General features: G+C 40.8%; 1 protein-coding gene across 1 annotated transcript in view; it reads left to right on the top strand.

The window, feature by feature from the left end:
* The window catches only part of VSNL1 (visinin like 1), a 95,863-nt gene that overhangs the window by 15,884 nt on the left and 60,486 nt on the right, over positions 1-19,493 (top strand). The window lies entirely within an intron of this gene.

The following is a 19,493-nucleotide window of genomic DNA, read 5'->3' as shown; positions in this document are numbered from 1 at the left end:
GATGATAAAATATTTAGGATTAAAAATTATAAGAAAGGCAAAGTGCCTTATGGATGATAACTATCTGAAACAAATCCGTTTTCAATAGATTTCTTAAGTTGCCTCTTTGGGACTTGAAAGTTTCTTCTGTGAGAGTATGACAGTTAATCCAGTTCAGTAGACATTAATTGATAAATCCAGTTTAACAGGTTTTAATTGAGGGCTTATGTGTGAAGCCCTGTAATGGAAAAATTTAGAAGCGGAAAAAAAAGACTCTTTCATGGAGCTTATGGTAGGGAAAACACAATAAACAGATGATTAAGAATTGATCAGGGCTTCCCTGGTGGCGCAGTGGTTGAGAGTCCGCCTGCCAATGCAGGGGACACGGGTTCGTGCCTCGGTCCGGGAAGATCGCACATGCCGCGGAACGGTTGGGCCCGTGAGCCATGGCCGCTCAGCCTGCTCTTTCGGAGCCTGTGCTCCGCAACGGGAGAGGCCACAACAGTGAGAGGCCCGCGTACCGCAAAAAAAAAAAAAAAAAAAAGAACAGCGAGAAAAAAGGAGGAAGATTATGCTCTGTTGGGCATGTATAACAAAGAGGCTAACCTCATCTAAGGGATTCAGGACAGGGACAAAGTGAGACTTATGCTGAGATCCAAAGTAAGAACGGGAGTCAACCAGGTGAAGGAGGTACAGAAAGAGTGCCCCCAACACAGGTAATAGCAGGTGCAAAGAGCTGGATTTGACATTGAACCTGGTGAGAAACTGGAGCTTAAAAAGGAACTTGGCAGAGTGGCATTCGATGAGGCTGAAGAGTTAGGTAGCAAGCAGCCGGGTTTCATATTGTGATGAATCTTATAAGGAGTGTTAAGGGTTTTTTAAACTGTGTTCTAAGAGGATTAAGAAGCTATGGAAGATTTTAAAAAGGAAGTGACTTGATCAGACTTGCATTTTCAAAAGATCCTTCTGGAGAATGAATTAGGCAGGAAGTAGATGGAAACAAACCAGTTTGGAGACAGTTATAATTGTCCACATGAGAAGTGATATTGGCTTGGGCTGAAGTGGTACAGCACAGATTCAGAGACTTGTACAAATTTGGGTGATATTTAGGAGGTAGATAATACAGGAGCGTGACTGTATTTGTGAAAAGAGGGAAGAAGATACTGTGTTCGTGGGCGGATTGATGGTGGTATAATTCTTCAGATATATCTATTTTTTTGATAACCAATGTCAAGTATCTATTTTTTTGTGACTCTTAACAATACAGCCCAGCAGTTACTAGAGAAACTGACACTCCCTTTATGTTGTTCTAAATAGGTATACTCATCAGAATAAAAAATGTGACTCACACCAAATGCTCTAACCCAGCCAGCAGGGTCTTCACTACTCCCAGCCTTCAGAATTAATATTCTATTCTGTTGAGGATAAACTCAAACCTATCGAGGTTTCCTCAGGCCTACAGGTTGTGTTAGGTGTTCCCAATTTTTCCAGCGCTATTTTATACCTCTAGGACGTCTTTATAGGGCCAACACTTTTTCAAGCTTCCAAGGTTAGTAATTGTGATTTCATTATTAGTTGATTGAAAGAACACAGAGTGACAAATAGCTACTATAAATTCAGTAATGCTTAAAATTTGTATATTATTAATAGCAGTAGTGTTGACATATATTTGAAAAATAATGCAATGGTATGTGAAAGACACACTCTTCCATTTCCAAGCCTTAGTTTTCATATGTATTCACAGACCCTTTGCAATAATTCAGTAGATTTTCCTACTTCCACACTTTACGCAGAAATCCACAGACCAAATTTTATCTTTCAGATGATCATAAATGTTTTTGTTTCAAATAAGAAGCAAAGGTACCATTAACATGATCTCTTCAAGAACTGCACATTCTTTAGAAATCAAAGAATAAATGTTTGCTCCCTCATGATGGCATTTAGACAGGGCCATGAGATTACATAAGCAGGTATTGTTTCTGCTCTGGCATAAAAGAACCTAGAGTTTAGAACCTGGAGTTTCTCCCCAGTCAGGGCATACATTTCATTAAAGCAGTTTATCTGCCTCTGAACATTATTATACAAAGAATTCTTATTTTAAGAATACACATCAGAACTAGACCTAAGGAGCCATCGGGAACCAGCAGACCTCTGAGGATTTGCTGCTGCCTCCTTTTCTTGGTCTTGTGGAATCCGAGATGTTCCTCTCTCTATACATAGCATCTCAGCTCCTCTCTCTGCAGTTTAGCTTTGCAGTCACTATTGATGAAGGATGCTATACCATCTGTCTTCCTTTTCAAATCCCTGAAAGAGCAAGTCTGATTACTTTTATCTCTATTTGCAGAGCTCTTCCCACCATCCACCCTCATCGGCTGGCCTGTGCTATGCCAACTTTGATTGGATTTTTTTTTCTATAAATTTATTTATTTTTGGCTGCGTTGGATCTTCGTTGCTGCGCGCGGGCTTTCTCTAGTTGTAGCGAGCGGTTAGTGGTGCGCGGGCTTCTCATTGCGGTGGCTTCTCTTGTTGTGGAGCATGGGCTCTAGGCGCACAGGCTCAGTAGTTGTGGCTCACAGGCTTAGTTGCTCTGTGGCATGTGCGATCTTCCTGGACCAGGGCTCGAACCTGTGTCCCCTGCATTGGCAGGTGGATTCTTAACCATTGCGCCACCAGGGAAGCCCTGATTGGATTTTTAGGTCATCTCTGCCTAAGAAAACCTTAACAATACTTCCCTGAATATGAAATACAGATAAGACCATCTCAGCTAAAAGAAGAGATGGGACATATTAATACCGATGTGTCCAGTATATCTGGCAAGGAATAACCAGGAAGGTGAGATGAAGAGGGAAGGGAACTATGTTGTGACAAAAGTAATTCAGGCACTTCACATACGTCTGTAACACCACACATTATCTTCAGAGCAAAACCAGTGAGTTCATAAAATTTCTCCATTTAATAAAAGACAGTGGGGCGTTGAGGGAGTGAACACTGTGCTTTGTCATCCAGCAGATCCGGGCCTTTATGACTCCAGCTCTTGAGCTGTTTGCAAACTCATTCTAACCAGGAGTGTTTAGCTGTCCCTGGCATCAGTCAGTACTTAATTCTAGGGAGAACACTGATTAATCAGTCAACTTGGTTAAGTTTAGGTCAGTCAAGACAGTTTTTAAGATGCTAAGCAAATATGTAATTGCTAAACATTTGAGAATTGCCTGTGTACTGTCTAAATGTGTAAGTCCTTTAAAAGTAAGGTATATGGGCTTCCCTGGTGGCGCAGTGGTTGGGAGTCCGCCTGCCGATGCAGGGGACACGGCTTCGTGCCCTGGTTCGGGAGGATCCCGCGTGCCGCGGGGCGGCTGGGCCCGTGAGCCATGGCCGCTGGGCCTGCGCGTCTGGAGCCTGTGCTCCGCAACTGGAGGGGTCACAGCAGTGAGAGGCCCGTGTACTGCAAAAAAATAAAAAATAAGGTATAGTTTCATTATAATGATAGTCTTTGACAATCTGAAAACATTAAAGTAGAAAGAAATTTAAATCATCATCCTAATGTTCAAAGGTAATTATTGTGATAATTTGACATATTTCGTTCTGATCTTTTTCCTGTATGCCTACTTTCTTACATAGTTGTGGTGTAGATACAATTTACCCTTTTACTTCTAAGTATTCCTTTTTAAAACCAATTCTTTTAACTATATCATGTGTTTTTCTAAAGTCATACTCCTCTCTGTTTTCTTTTATCTAGGCTTCTGCCATGCTTCAGAAGGGATTTCAGTTAGGTTTAGGAAATATATCAAGTACAGTAAAATAAAACAGAAAAAAAAGTGAATTAGAAAAGAGATTTCAAAAAAGGAATACAAGGAAGTTTTTCTATGTGGCTTGGCAACCTCTCCTCTGTACCTTCCTTGAGTTCTTCTGGCCCAAAATATGTTTCTAGAGCCTGTAAGCTGAAAGAAACTATGCCTAGATAGTTGGCCAAGGATTGTGTTCTATTTTGGCAGTGAAATGCATATTTATCATTAAGTGGACTTTATTACACCGTTCCATGAGGCTGTTCAGAGTGACCTTTACAAAATTATCCCAATACTCGTGCTTACAGTTCTGGAAAAACAACCACAGCAACTACAAGCAACTCCATACTCATTTTATGTGCTTAGTACAATGGCAGGAAACCAGATGACTCAAAGAGTTACTATCATTCCAACTTCATTGATTCAGAGCCTCAAAAGATCAGAATCTATCAAGATTCCTTGCAAATGTTTTGTTAAACTGTTGTATCTAATATCCCCATTCACAGATGAAAATTGAAATTTTATAAAATCATTTTAAAAACACTTACTGCATGTCCATGTGGTAAAGGTGTTGATGAGCAAGACAGGGTTCCCATCTTCAAAGTGTTCCAAGGGTCTAGCAGAGACAGGCAAGTAATTGCAATGCACAAAACTACCTTGAAAGTGCTAACTGCAGATGCAATTGTAGCACCAACAAAGCAGTTATAAGACTACGGAAATTAACTTGATTTCCATTTTGCTTTATGATACCAATTTGTGTATCACAAAAATGAAACCACTTGAGAATTACCAACGGAGAATAAGAGAAATGTATTTTTTTCCTAAACTTAAAATGGACATGCTTTAAATTATTCAGTAAACTTCTTAGAGTCTGGCATGATTTTCTCTTCAGTTTTCTGCCACATGTTTTCTTTGAAATGAACATGATTACTCTGTATAAGAGCTGGAAGAAAACATCATTATCCAAAATCATAATGGCGCCGAAGCCATTTGATTAGTTAATCTTCAGCAACGAAGTATACCTAGGAAAAAGTCAGTTGGGATTAGAGAGAAATCTAAATTACCAGCTGCTTTAAAGGAAAATATATTAATTTTTTATTGTGAAAAATTTCAAACGTACAGAAAAAATTTAGAGAATAGTATAATTATCCATTGACCTACTACCTAGCATTCAAAAATATTAATGCCATCTCATTTTGATATTATCATCATTTTTCTTCTCAGTCCCACTCACCTCCCTTCTTCCTCAGAAAAATCATTCTGTTGAACTTGGTATGCATTTTCTTCATGAATACATTTATTCTTTTCACTAAATATGTATATCTCTATAGTATCATTTTGGCTTTGTGATATTTAAGTAGATGACGTCATATTGTATGTGTCATTCTCCAACTCACTTCTCTCAGAAATATTTTTAAAGCACTGTTTTTATTCATATATCATTCATTCGTTTTGACTACCATATAGTGTTTCATCATGTGACTATACTTCAAATTAAATTACTCATTCCCTATTCGATGAACATTTAGGTTTTTGTAACTTTTTTTTTTTAATTTGCTATTGTAAACTTGTAGTGTACATCTTTTTCACATGTCCCCTTGTGTGTTTGTGTGAGTTTCTCTAGGATATATATGTCGAAATGGAATTGCTGGATTATGTTCTATATGCATCTTCTGCTATATTAAATACCATTCTCCAAAGAAGATGTACCAATAAATAGTCCCATGAGCAATATATTAGAAAGAATTCATATTTTTTCTACATCTTTGAAGACACTTGATATCAGCATATTTTCAAAAAATATTTTTACCAAACTGATTATAAAAAAAATGGTCCTTTGTAATTTTCTATTTTCTTACTTTTTTATTGGCCATTTATGTTTTCTTCTCTGTAAATTATCTATTCATATGCTTTACCTATGTTTCAGTAGGATTATCTTTTCCTCATCCATTATTTGGAATTCTTTATATAATCTGAATACAAATCCTTTGTTATATACATTGCAGATATCTTCTCCTTGCCTGTCACTTATTTAACTTTATCCACGGTTACTTTTGTCTTAAAAACAGTTATTAATTTTGATATAGTCATATTTATCAACCTTTTACCATGATTTGTGCATTTTGTTTAGTTTTGGTTTTAATCCATCTGAAATATAATTTTGTGATTGGTGTGAGGTTGGGATCTAGTTTTATTTTTGCCCTTTAGACAATATTTTCCTAACACAATTTTGTTGAATATACTTTTGCCAGAATTTCAGATTAACTGGAACTAGGTAGGGTGGAAGGAATGATGAAGCATATACAGACATCTAAGTTTCTGACTTGGACTTGCAAACTCACGGCTCTTCCCTGAATTATTGAGACAGAGATGAGGTCCTGCCCCCTCTATTCTCCATTGCCTTATGCTTCTCTAGAAGATAAGTAGCTCATTTCTTCTGTCAGCTACTTCATGCTTTTGTTGATGGAATCTAGGTGTAAGTTTCATTCGAAGAGAACATTAGATTTGCAATCAGGAGATGAGGCTCTGGAACTACATCTTCCATAGATATTCTCTACACGCTTAGAAAAAGCTTGTGTCTTCTCTAGGCCTCAGTTTCTCATCTGGAAAAGAAAAGCATTCATCTAAACTAGGATCTATTTATTTACACTCTCTGGATCTCAGCCTTCTCCACTTTATAAGTGGGAGGATTAATTAGATTTTACAAAGATCTTTTCAAGTTCTCATATTTTAATGTAAGTTAAAATGGTAACTTATAGATCTCTCACCATTAACATTAATGTGCTACCATAGAATCTTGTACATTATAGAAATGTGTTATCACTCCATATTATAAATTGTAATTAAATTTTTTATATATTATTTATATCTTCCACTGGGTCATTGGTTTCTACAGGAGTTAAGAAGCTTCTTATTCATCTCCATATCCTGATAAATAACAAGGTTTCTGCACATAGTCTGTTTTGTAAATCAATCTAACATTTTGTAAGTCAAAAAATAGTAATAATAAACAAATTGTTTTTGATAATTTCTTAGATAATTCCCCTCAATATTTTCTCTTCTCACTCTTTCTGAAACTCAGACTAGTAATATGTTTGATTTTGTGGAATAGTCTCTATTTTTCTATTTTTTCCTCACCATTGCCTGTCCTTTTGTCTGCACTTTTTATTGATGTGTAAGGAGGAAGACGGGAAAACAACTGACTTCATTTTTTCAGTAAATAGTTGTAATTATAATGTGTATTTAAGATTGTATGTCTGCTTTTTCCACTTAACATATCATAAGTAATTTGCCATGTTTCAACATTGTATTCACAACTTTATATTCCATTGAGTAAACATGCCATAATTTACTATACGTTTCCCAAGTGGGACATGGTTATAGTTCTAGAGTTTTTACCATTATTAAATAAAGCTGCAATAATTATATCCCTATATGCAACTTTTTTCTCTTGGATTATTTCTTTAAGATAGCTTCCTCTGGAATCAAAAGTGTTGATATTTAATGCTTCTTGATTTCTAGTACTTTCTAGTGGGTTGTACCAACATACAGTTTTACCATGTTAGGTTATTTGAACGATTGAAATTGGCCATTGATACTGTGTCTTTTGTTCTGTTCATGTTCATTGCCCAGCCTTCTGTCATATTCTCTTCCCATTTATTTTTAAGCACCTTTAATCCATAAATGACATTTATGTGACATATTTTTCACATTTTGATATTTGCCTTTTTTTCTGGTGTTTTTAGACTCTCTAAACTTTGAATTTATATAGTTATATATATCAATCATATACTTGATAGTTTCTGCCACTGCTTTTATGTTTAGAAAGTTTAATTTAACCATCATAAATAGGTTAAATATGTTTCTCTGGTTTTGTTAACTATTTGTGTTTACTCTGGCATGAATAATCTTTTCACATTCCGATCATTCCTCTTTTCTGATTCAAATGGTTTCCTTAATCACTGGTATTTGCTTTATATGTAAAGCTATATGTATATAATAGCTATTAACATTTTGTCTAGCATATTTTCAGTTTCTAATAGTTTGCTTTGACTTAATTTTATATTAAACTGTTTATTCCAAATGTTAGTGATGTTTTAAAAGATGTACATGGTGTGGTTCTGACTTACATTTTTCACTTAACTGCTATCAAGTGGTGATGATGGCATCCCTTACAAAATTACATTTCCTTTCCTCCTTGTTCTAAAAATCTTCCTTGATCATACATTAAGTAATTATGTGTAGCCAGATCTATTTCTAGACTCTCCGTTCTGTTATGCTGATCTATAAGTCTGTTTTTGTGCCAGTAATCCTTCACTTATTTGAAGAGAGCTCAAATTTCCTCTCTTGAGTCTTTGCTGCTGTAGCCTAGACATTCCCAGCTTCTTCAATTGCTGCCCTTGTATTTAGCAACCAAGCCCTGCCCCAACACCCTGGGGGCCAGGAGATAACCGACCAGGACTCTCACTACCCTTAAGTTGCCTCACTTGGGTAAAGAAATGCATAGATCAGGGCAGCACCCAGGCCAGAAAGGAGAGTAATGAATCCTTACATTGAAATAACAGTTTCTGCCCTGGAAAGCACTTTCTTGTTTCTCATCTCCTTTAATAAGGCAGAATAGCTAACAGTGGATAAGCGCCTTCCAGGATTCAAATCCCACTGTTTTCTTACTGTGTGACCTTGGGCAAGTTTGTTAAATTCTCTGAGCCTTATTTTCCTTGACTGTAAAATGAAGACATACATGGTGGCTACTTCATTAAATTATTGTAAACATGAAGAGCATAATCCATGAACACATGGTAAGTACTTACTAATATAAGCCATGATCATTACTGCTAAAATATTGATTATGTAAATTTATTATTTCATTTAACATTTTGAGATAGTTATTAACATACACAATTTAAAGTTGAATGAATGGGATAAGGAAGGTTCAGTAACTTTCCTAAAGGCACCAGCTAATAGAAGTGCCAGAGCTGGGGATCTCACCTCATCTGACTCCAAGGTCCGTGCTCTTTTCTGTAGATGACACTACTGCTCATCATGATGTAAAGTACTTAGAACTAGTTCTCTGAGTTCTGCAACAGTTATGTAAGTGAAGCTGTAAATTCTTAGGTAAAGGTAAATGTAAGGTTCAACTATATGATCATCTTGAGATTTCCTTTTGGTTTCAACATGGAAGGGCATTAGATTAATGGGAAGGATAGATATGGTTTTATCTTAATCTACAAATTAGCTGACGTGGAAACAGATTCCTTCAAACTAAGTATTACTCAACCTACTGCTCCAAGTGGCAGTGACATAGGCCCAGAAGCATTTGTCATCCCCACGGGGTGCCACAGGAAGCAGCACTTCCTTTCCTTCAGCACATGTTACCTGTGCTCTCAGAAGGCCCACGGCCGGGAGGGAGGCGTGTGGAGGATGCCACGTTAGCAGCCTGTGCACACAACGGCAAAGTCAAACAGAACCGGAAGGTCTAATTTTAGCCCTCTCAGCCTTGGCATTGTTCCTTTTAGCCAAGATATTTTTCATGCACCACAGTAAAGTGCTTTGTTCCAGCCTTACTGGGTACTTCACAAAGGCCCAGCAAGGACGGGTTGAGCATGATTCAGAGCCGGAAATACATCAAAGCCAGGAACCTCAATGTTGAGGGCCAGCTCTCCTCTGGCAAGTTTTGGTAAATACGCTCTTTCCAGCTACCTCCCAAAGCCCCAAAGTCGCCTCTGCTTCTCTAGCTTCTTTGTGAAACTTCAGTGCTGCTCATCAGCAGGTGTCTTTGCTCCCTCGAGCCTGGGATTTGCACGAGCCTGGGATTTGCACGTCACTCTCTCTCTTCATTCCTGCTTAACAAAGCCCACTTCTTTCCACACGTCTGGGTCTTGTTTTCTTTCCTGAGGTGTCCTGGAGAGCGCTCTAGATGAAGAACTAGAAACACTTCCACAAGTTACAAGCTGCTTCTATGGTTTGTTCCTTACAGTGACCCGGTGAATTAGGTGAGGCAGAAACTTTCATAGAACTTTTGGAGATGAGAAAAATGGAAGCTCGAAGAAGAAGCCAACTGTTGCCAAGGTCACACAGGAAAACATGGGCAGAGTTGGGACTGTACACCGGCTCTTGTGTTTTAGGAAAAGGCATGGTCACATTAACCTGTCAAAGCACAGAAAATCCACACAGGTCGTTTGGCAGGGCCCTGGGAAACTTTTCCCGAGGATGTCAGTGGGTTTCATGGCCCAAAGTTCCAGGCTGAGAACCCAGGACGGTGGTCTTTACCTTCAGGCAAATCACCGTTTCCTATTTCCTGGGAAAATGGCAGGGAAGCTTGATCCCAGACACATCCAGAGATACCATTGTTTCCAAAGCCTTTGTAAGGGAGGAAAAGTAATTTTCCTTCTACCCTCTAGGTTCTTGGTTACGACAGATTAACTGGAGAAAAACATAAGTTTAATAACATGTATAACTTCTTATATAAGTGAAGTATCCAAAAAAAATGAGTAACTCTCTGAAATGGTCCAAGCTGTCCCCTTAAATACTACCTTCAGCTGAAGATAAAAGAAGATGTTGATGGGAAGGAAAGCCAGTGAGACCCTATCAGGCAAAGCACAGTAAGCAAGGGTATGGTGGTTATGCAGATTTAAGTCAGTTACCTTCTCCACTGATAAGAGTTTCTGGAGATTTAGTCGTCCTCCTAAATTCTGTACAGAGAGGGAGACACCTTACAAATGGAGAGTTCCCTCATAAATGTAGATGTCTCCTTCAGAAGGGTAACTTCTCAGTTTTCAGAGATTCTCCTATGTTTGCTGTTTATTAAAAATAATCAGCCTAAAATAATCCTTATGCGAAAGAGACATGTTCTGAAGTGGCTAATTCTGCGCCCCTTCACCTTCTGAGGTCTTTCCTTTGACCTTCAAATAGATCCCTCTCTGGACCTCATTGGACGATCCGAGATCTGACCTTAGGCACCCAGAAGTTATGATCTATGGCATTATCATCTTTCTCTATCTTTGAATTTTCCATCTTTTGAGTTTCAGTTTCAGTCATTATAATGAACACTGGATAGTGTGTTGACATTGACAAAGCTCTTTCCTGTCTTACACCTTGTGGTAACGCATCTGAGATTGGGATTGTTATCATCAATCTCACAGGTGGTAGAATTGAGCCTCAGAGGGGTTTCCCACCAGGGTAGATGCTGAGGGTCAGAGGCTCTGACACACAGGGCTCCCCTCCCAACACTGTGTCTCCCCATCACTGCTTCTCCATGTGCCAAGATGGGGGAGGAGGCAGCAGACCCGAGTGTCTCCTGAGCTTCTCCCCCGTATTCATCCTTTCATCCAGAGCTAACCAGGGTGGGCTTGAGAACTAAAGGTCTTTGGCCTACAGGTGAACCCTGAAATACTGCTGTGAATTAACTATTTGAAAAAAACGTGGCTTTAATTGAAAGCGCCACAAAAGTTCTCTTTCCAGGATTCCTGAGACTGTTTGTGGACCAAAGACATTTTGTTTGTTTGTTTGTTGAAATTATTTATGTACATTTTTTTCTGATTACAATGTTATATGTGCACATTATAAAAATTCCAAAATGATACGGGGGGGAGTGAAATATTACCATTATACTGCCAGCAGTTACAACCACTATTAATACTTTGATGTACAGTATGTACTTTCCCAAATTTCTGTGCACACTAACTTGAGCTTGTGTGCATATAAAGGAAAAGCAGGGCGATACTACGTGTACTGTTTTGTGACTTGCCTTTTTACTTAACAGTTCATTGCAATTTCTTCTCTCCTTTCTTCTTTCTTTTTTTGGACCTCAAGGGTACACTTACGTTAATCATATTCTTCCGTTCGTGGCACACAATCATCATTGTTTATATAAAGCCCCTCTTATGTTTTATTATGTTTTTTATCTTCTGCACTCACTTCCATTCTCCTCCATTCTATTGTATTTAGTATATGTTCTCAGGTGTTTATCCTTGAGAATATACAGTTATTTTATGTTTGTGTGTTTTAATTTAAATAAATGACATTGACCCAATACTAGTTCATACCAGTCGATGTAGATCTACATTACCACTTCTAATGGCTTCATCATCTCCGTCGTATAGTTCTACCAAAATCTATCTAACCAGTTTCCTTTGATGGACAGTTAGGTTATTTTTTGAAAAGGTTTTGCTTTTAATTGTTTTAAACAATGCTGAAGTAAACATTCTTATATATATATGTCTCTGCAGGTTTGTGATTATTTCCTTGTGATAATTTTGAAGGACCACTTTGTGAAAAATCCTTCATCCAATTTTTCATTTTTCAGTTCCTAAGGTAGTTTTGTTACTGATTCCTGGAGCTCCCCCCTCCCCACATCCTCTTTCTCTCTCTGTCTCTGTCTCTCTTTCAACACTTTGCTGGTCTCTCCCTAATGGCATTTAGCACAGTCAGCTTTGATCTCTGTTTCATAGGTTCTTGCTTATCACTCAGCTGATAAGCTCTAGCTCGTTGTTGACTGAGATCACATCATAATTGATTCAACAGCGTTTCCTGTGCACCTGTTCAATGGTAGGCTCTGAACTGGATGCCAAGGTGAACGTGACAATCACGTTCCCCTTGAGGAAACCCATGTCTGGTGAGACAGCAGACATGCCTTATGGTGACCATGCCATGGCAGGTGGCATGGTGACAGCAGTGTGTACAAGAGTCAAGGTGAGAAAGAGGAAGCCAGACAAGAAAGTCACAGGAGATGATCCCCGTCCGTATCTGGAGTGTGGATTGGAGTTTACTGGAAGATCAAAGTGGACCTGATGGGAACTGCCCTCACAGCAAAAGGAACAGCTAGTAAACAACCAGAGAGGTTTGCGATGATACAGGAAGTTGAAGCATAGGGTGGGAGCATGGGGAGGGTGGACAAAAGGTGGGGTGGGGACAGAGTAGGTCCCGGTGAGGATTGGATTCAGAGTAAGGATAATGGGAGGCCACTGAGGGGTTAGGCAGAGCAGTGATGTGATTGGATTTTGTGTTTTAAAAAGGTCATTTTGGCTGTAGTGTGGAAGATGGAGGGCAACACCGTAGAGGGGAAAGCAAGCGAGTTAGGAGGCTATTGCAGTCATCGAAGTGAGAGATGATCATGTCCTGCACTAAAGTGGTGGCCACAGAGAGAGGTAGATGAAATTTGAGAGAGAGTTAGGAAGTAGAATCTACAAACTACTTAACTGGATAATTGATTCGATATAACCCCCAGGCTTATAAGGGACCCTGGGCAGGTGGTGGGGCCATTTACCCAGAGAGGAGCACAGGAGGATATGCTGAGTTTGATATGGCTGTAGGATATAAAGGTAGAAATGTCTAGCAGGTAGACGGATATATTCTCTACTATTCAGGAAAGGCCTACCATAGAGATTTGGGAACCACATTTATCTTTGTAATAGATGATAATATTGAGTAAAAGTTTGTTAAATAAGTGAACAAATTAATTTTTAGTATCATACTTCCTTCAGATAGAGCATTTTACTTCTATCAAGTCACCTTTATCTGAGAATGTCAAAGTTCTTTGTCCTTAAGGCCCACCAACGTGAGTTAAAGTCTTTTTTAGAATTACTGTACAGATAAGTAAGCATTTAGGAACATGGTAAGAGCAGATGGTTCTCAGAGGGGAAAGACCACCAGCCTAAGAGTCAGAAGACTTGAGTGACTCTGCCACTACTGGTAGACACTTGAACATGTCACTTGCCCCTTGGGATATCCAAGTCCTTACTCTGGGGGCAAGGAGAGAGCCTGCACCACTGATGCTCCAGGCTGCTCCTAGCCCTGGGACTTATCTTGAATCCCCAAGGATGTAGTCGGTGCCCCCTGCCTGTTTTATGCTTGTAGGGTAGGATCTCCACTGTCATCCCAGGAGGTTCCCAGTTGGAGGGAAAGTCATCAGAGAATGCCACGAGAAAGCCCGTCTCCCCTTTTCTGAAGCTGTTCTAGTCCCCAGAGGTGGCATGAAAGGCCAGCCTGTGATCGACACTCTCCCTGCCCCCTGGGAAGAGCTGCTGGGGACTTGTGAGCCCTCGGCTTTAGGGGGATGAAGAAGAGAAGAGCAGAAGGAACCAGAGGGCCAGATATTTGCCTTTATTAGAAAAGAAAACCCCACGCAATGTGCTGGGAGACTTTGAGGCTTAATTTTCAGGGTTGTTTTAACAGTCTCTGGAAACTAGCAACCTAATGTCGTGTGTTTAAGGGATCCAAGAGGGTTGGTGATGGGGATCGTTTTAGCATCCCGGCACAGAGGTAAACATGCCTCCTGGCTTACGGGCTATGTGTGTTTGGCGTGGGGACAGCACACTGTGAGGGTGGGAGGGTGGGACCGCCCAGTTAGGTCAGGAGACTGGGGTTCTCTTCCTGGCTGTACCATCAGTTGCCTGTGTGATATTGGAAGACCTCAGACTCCCCAACTGAAACCAAGGGGCTTAAAACAGAAGAACCCAGAGTCAGATCTTTACAAGCTTTGGTCTTCCCTAGTTGTGTGATTTTTAAAATCTTAATGCTAGACCCCAGTACAGGATCTTGAAACCGTGTCGAGGATGCCAGATGGAAGGAGTGAGGAATCGGAGACAACTTGGGTTATGTTTGTGCTGCTTTGGGTGTTTTCTCGTTAGACCATCTACCTTGATCTTTATTCATGTTTTTCATCGGTGACTCCCAAGTTGACTGAGAATCATATTCACCTGAGCTGCTTGTTAAAAGTACCGACTTCCCCCTAAGGGAGGGTCTCATGAAGCTGTTTTTTTTTTTTTTTTTTTTGCGTACGCGGGCCTCTCACTGTTGTGGCCTCTCCTGTTGCGGAGCACAGGCTCCGGACGCTCAGGCTCAGCGGCCATGGCTCACGGGCCCAGCCGCTCCGTGGCATGTGGGATCTTCCCGGACCGGGGCGCGAACCCGTGTCCCCTGCATCGGCAAGCGGACTCTCAACCACTGCGCCACCAGGGAAGCCCCAGTGAAGCTGTATTTTTAACACGATAACCAAGGATGATTCTTGCACTTAGGCAAGTTTGGGACACAACTGCTTAAGGGTTTTCACCTGGGGACCAGCCACAGTTGAAGTTGCCTGATGCGGGTGGGAATTTGTCTCTCTGTCCCTTGTGCTCCCCAGCTCTTGGCTGTGAACATTCATCTCTCCAGGCCCCATATCCCAAGAGGTGAATGTCTCCTGCATCCAGTTCTGAGCCCTTCAAGGCTGGAACCATGTCTTCTCTTTACACCCCACCGTGCCCAGCACAGGGCCTTTCTCATAGACGATGCCTATAAATGTCCACTGAACTGAGTTGCCCAGAGAGTTTCTATCTGCCTCAGTTAACCAGACCGTCAGCCATCATTGGTACAAATCCATGCCTTTAAGGACAGGAGGAGAGGAGATTAGTGAGAATTTGTAGAAACGTGTCACAGAGAAGACAGCATTGGAACTGAGCCTTGCAGAGGGAGTAAGATTTGGGCCAGTGGTAAGGAAAAGAAAGGGGGATCCAGGCAGAAGTCTAAGCACAAGCAAAGCCAGGCTCTTCCAGTTATTCTCATGTTCAGGTGAGAATCCCAGAGCCCAGAGAGAAGACCTGATATATTCAAGGCTGGCCCAGGTAACTTGACACTAGAACCAGATCAACTCCATTCAAGACTCCTTCCATACCTGGCACTGTTGTGTGTTCCATAGGCCTCCCACCTGAGCCCCTAAAGCTCTTTCAACCTCTGCTCTGAGCCCTATTTCCGGGACTGTTTCCCCATCACTGTGCTCATCCTGCTGTGTGTCTGCATGTGTGGTGGTGCCACCCCAACCCAGCCCCCAAGTCTTTCCATGAATCTCACCCAGATTCAGCCAGGCTGATGGTCCAATTACCTAGGAGAAGCCAGGCGTGCTGTTCTGTGTGCCTCATCGCAGGCAGCAAGCCTTGGTGTGTCCTGAGAAGCTGGGCTTAGGTATCAGAGTAGGCAAAGGACAGGCTCAGGGCAACACACACACACACACACACACACACACACACACACACACACACATACACACACACACACACACACCCGCCCCCCCCACACACACACCCCACATATATATTTTATTTGAATCCTCTTTAAGGCCAAAAGGGTCTGTGGAGGAAAGAGCTTCTCGGACCTCCTGGTGGGTCTTTTCTCCCTTCCAGGAAGTTTCCCAGTTCTCAGAGCATTCTTACATGTTTTGCCTCTTCTGCTCTAGAATCCTGTTATCAAGACAGGGTAGGAAATGGATGAGAAGTGGCCAAACCCAAGGCAGGAAGACAAGTTAAGTGGTGGTTGAAGAATCCAGGCAAGAGATAAGAGCCTTTATCAGGAAACCAAGGAGGTTTGAGACATCTTGTTCTCTCTGTACTAAGCTTTTTACTAGCTAGCTGAGCTAGGGTAAATTATGTATTCTTTCTGAGCTTCAAACTCCTCGTCAATAAAAGAGATGATAATGATCTCTTTCTTACAGCATTGTTATACGGGTAAATATTGTTACACAAAAGCCTTCTGTGAACTGCAGTGTATAAAAATGTGGTCTTCTCTTGCCCATCAGAACCCTTCTACCAGTCCCATTTTGTGCCTAGCGCTGAGTCTCTATGACAACTCAAAGCATGAGAAATTATTTGATTTGGGGCTGGGCTGGCCTTTATCTCACAGCCTGGAACCCTAGCATAACAATAATACATTCTGGTATCTTTCCCCTCCCTTAGGTAACACATGCTCAAGTACCACCGGTTTTCAGTTAAAGAATGCAGAGCCAGCATGCACCGACTCTTTTGAGACAAGCCAGGTTGACATCTGTGACTCATGTTTTCATACTTAGAAAACTTATGCTGCCAATCAATGAGTGGCGGGGGCACAAGGACCTTAAAGATCATCTTGTCCAACTCATTTTTCAGTTGGGGAAACTGAGCAACAGGAAAGGAAAGGATCTTGCCCAAGATCACAGATTTAACTAGAAATAGAGTGGGCATAAATCCTTCCCATTATGTCATGAAATCTTTTGGGGAACATGTTAAGCTTTACTGTCATTTTACCCTTTCTTTCATCCCAGTCTCATAATGAAAGAAACTACTTGGCCCATGTCACTGCAGCCCCAGTACGGGGAGGACATCAATTCATTTATCAGACATAACTAAGAATCACCTTTATGCCAAGTACTGAGGATGCTGAAACAAAGGCACAGGCCCTGACTTCAAGCTATTTAGAATTTAATGATGAAGACAGACAAGGAAACAATCTCTAGAAGGTCAGGCTATTTTCTATACAGTTACATGAAACATTCCTCCCATCTGCTGTCTGCACTTTATACTTACGATTGCATTGACTCTCCTCATGTATAGATTATTATGAGGCTGATTTTCCCAGAAAGAAACATACCAAATCCCATAATGGGTCTAATGAAGACCAGTGACAAGGTCCTTCGTAGTGGCTCACGTCCCATTCATTCATTTCCTCAAAAAATATTTGTTGAGCATCTAGTATGAGGTACCAGGGTGCAAAGATAAATAAAAGCAGTCCTCTCAAGCAACTAACAATCCAGTAGAGAAATCAGTAAAGATCATGGAAGCTTTTATAAGGGAAGGGAGAGGCCGAGGACAAAGGATGCCTAAGTCAGCCTTGGAAAGTCTGCAGAGATTTCACAGAGGAGCTGGCACGTGAGCTGAGACTACTTAAAGAAGGAGAAGAAGTGTGCTGAGCAGATAAAGGGGGGTGACATTCCAGGAAAAGAAACAGCACATGCAAAGCATGAATGTGTGGAAGCATGCAAGCCCTGGGACCTGTAACAGTTGATTATTACTGGCATATGAAGTGAAAAGACAGGTTGGCAGAAAATGAGGCTATGAGTCGGCAAGACTGTGGCATGCTAGCAAGCCGGGGCTACATCCTGTAGACAACGGTGAGCTGTTGAGCGTTTTTGGGAGAAGATCACATGCTGAGGTTTGCATTTCAGAAATTCATTCAAGCAGCCATGCAGGTGGCAGGTTGGAGTAGAGAGCCCAGGGAGGATTATTAATCCAGGCAAAACCTGATGAGGGCGGTGGCAGTGCCACTCTGAGCCAGGTCAGAACTTGATTTTGTACATGATTCATTTCCAGGCATACCTGAGTGATGGTGCTGACCATGACCTGTAACCAAGATGCATGAAGTTATGCATTTGAGTCCCCCAAACTGTGATTCATGGTGCTGACAATGTTCCCCTTGTGTAAGAGACCATCCTCTCCCGGGTCAACTGAACAGTTTAAGGCATCGCAATGATGTGTAGAGAATCCAAGCTCCCTTGCTTAAGAGAGAAGCTGACACGTTGACCTTCTAAAGGCTCTTGGGGGAGGTGGTTTTTAATAACCCTTAACCCCTTTTCCCATCATTCATACAAACTCACTTCTGAGCTTGTGGTTTTGGTAAATCTAACAGGCTTTTCCAAACAAGAGCTTGGCAAAGTGATCCCTCTCTCATCCCTCTTGCAGCGCCAGGAAACGCTAATTCAGCCTCTCAAACCTTCCTGCTTTCGCGGTTCCTGTTCCTTCTCCTGCAATGCCTTCCAACCACCTGTCTGTCGGTGACTGTGCACTAGAGTCTTGCAGATCCACGTTCAAATTTTAGCTCCGCCACTCGTTAGTTGTATGATTTTGTACAAGAGAGCTGCCCTAATTATTTTGCTGAGTTGTCACAGGGTTAGAGGTCAAGGTTGTGAAGTGTCCATCCTAGTGCCTCCCCCGCAGCCACTCAGGGTTCAGTAGCTATTATTATTAGGTGAGAGTCTAGTTCAATAATGAAAATTTGTAATTCTCCACTGAAAAGAACAAAGAGAAGTACTGAAAGGTTGGTAATACATCTTTTGATTATCAAGATAACCATGAATTACCATTTTCTTACCCAGATTAATTAAACCTGACACCTGAGTACCCACTTGATTTCCATATCCAGCTGTGGAATCCCACAGTAACTTATAATTAAGAGATGGTTTTTAATCAGAGACTTGAAATTAAGAGCAAAAATATGTAGAGAAACTCCATGAGAAAGGGCATAGTTGCAGATCCTCAGGCCCTTTTATCAAGCAGAAGAGTTTGGAAGCAAATGACCATCTAAACAGCATCTTTTCACCACGCTGTGTGCTTCCGAAGAAGCAGCTCCCCCTGAAAGCAGCAATAGTGGTTTGGTTTCCTTATTTGGAAAGAATTGTTCAGTGTTAGGGCAGGTTACTGAGAATGGGTGTGGAATCTGTTTTAGAAGAAGGTAAAAAAATAATAACAGGGTATGTGGTTAGATTACCCCTTCTGGGCTATTGCAAGTATAGACCTGCTGAGAGCCTAGGAGAGAATTTGTCTCAAGCACACTGAAGGACTAGGTCCACTTGGGTAAATTCTCCAGAACCTAACTCTGTCTCCTCTAACAGGACTTTACAGATCTTGCGATACTTTCCTTGTTCTGTTAGTAAAATCACTAACTTGACTTTTTTAATTACTCTGTGGTTAATTTGTTTTGTTTTAATTCTTTTTTGTCACAAAAACAACATTAAAGGGAAATTTTTAAAAATCATTTTTAATTTTCCTGCAGTAATAAAACTTTTAATTTTGGACTTTTTTTGGTCTTTGTTTACCTACGTATTTCTTAATTAGCCATCACAGTAAATCTGAAAGAGTTTTTTTTTTTATGTGTGCTTTATCGAGAAAGAAATTGATGCTAAAGCAGTTAATTAATATTGCTGTAAGCAACACATAAGGTCAATGGCCAAAT

This window comes from Delphinus delphis, chromosome 12 (assembly GCF_949987515.2).
Source record: "Delphinus delphis chromosome 12, mDelDel1.2, whole genome shotgun sequence".
Taxonomy (NCBI): domain Eukaryota; kingdom Metazoa; phylum Chordata; class Mammalia; order Artiodactyla; family Delphinidae; genus Delphinus; species Delphinus delphis.
This window is presented reverse-complemented; position numbering and strand designations above follow the sequence as displayed.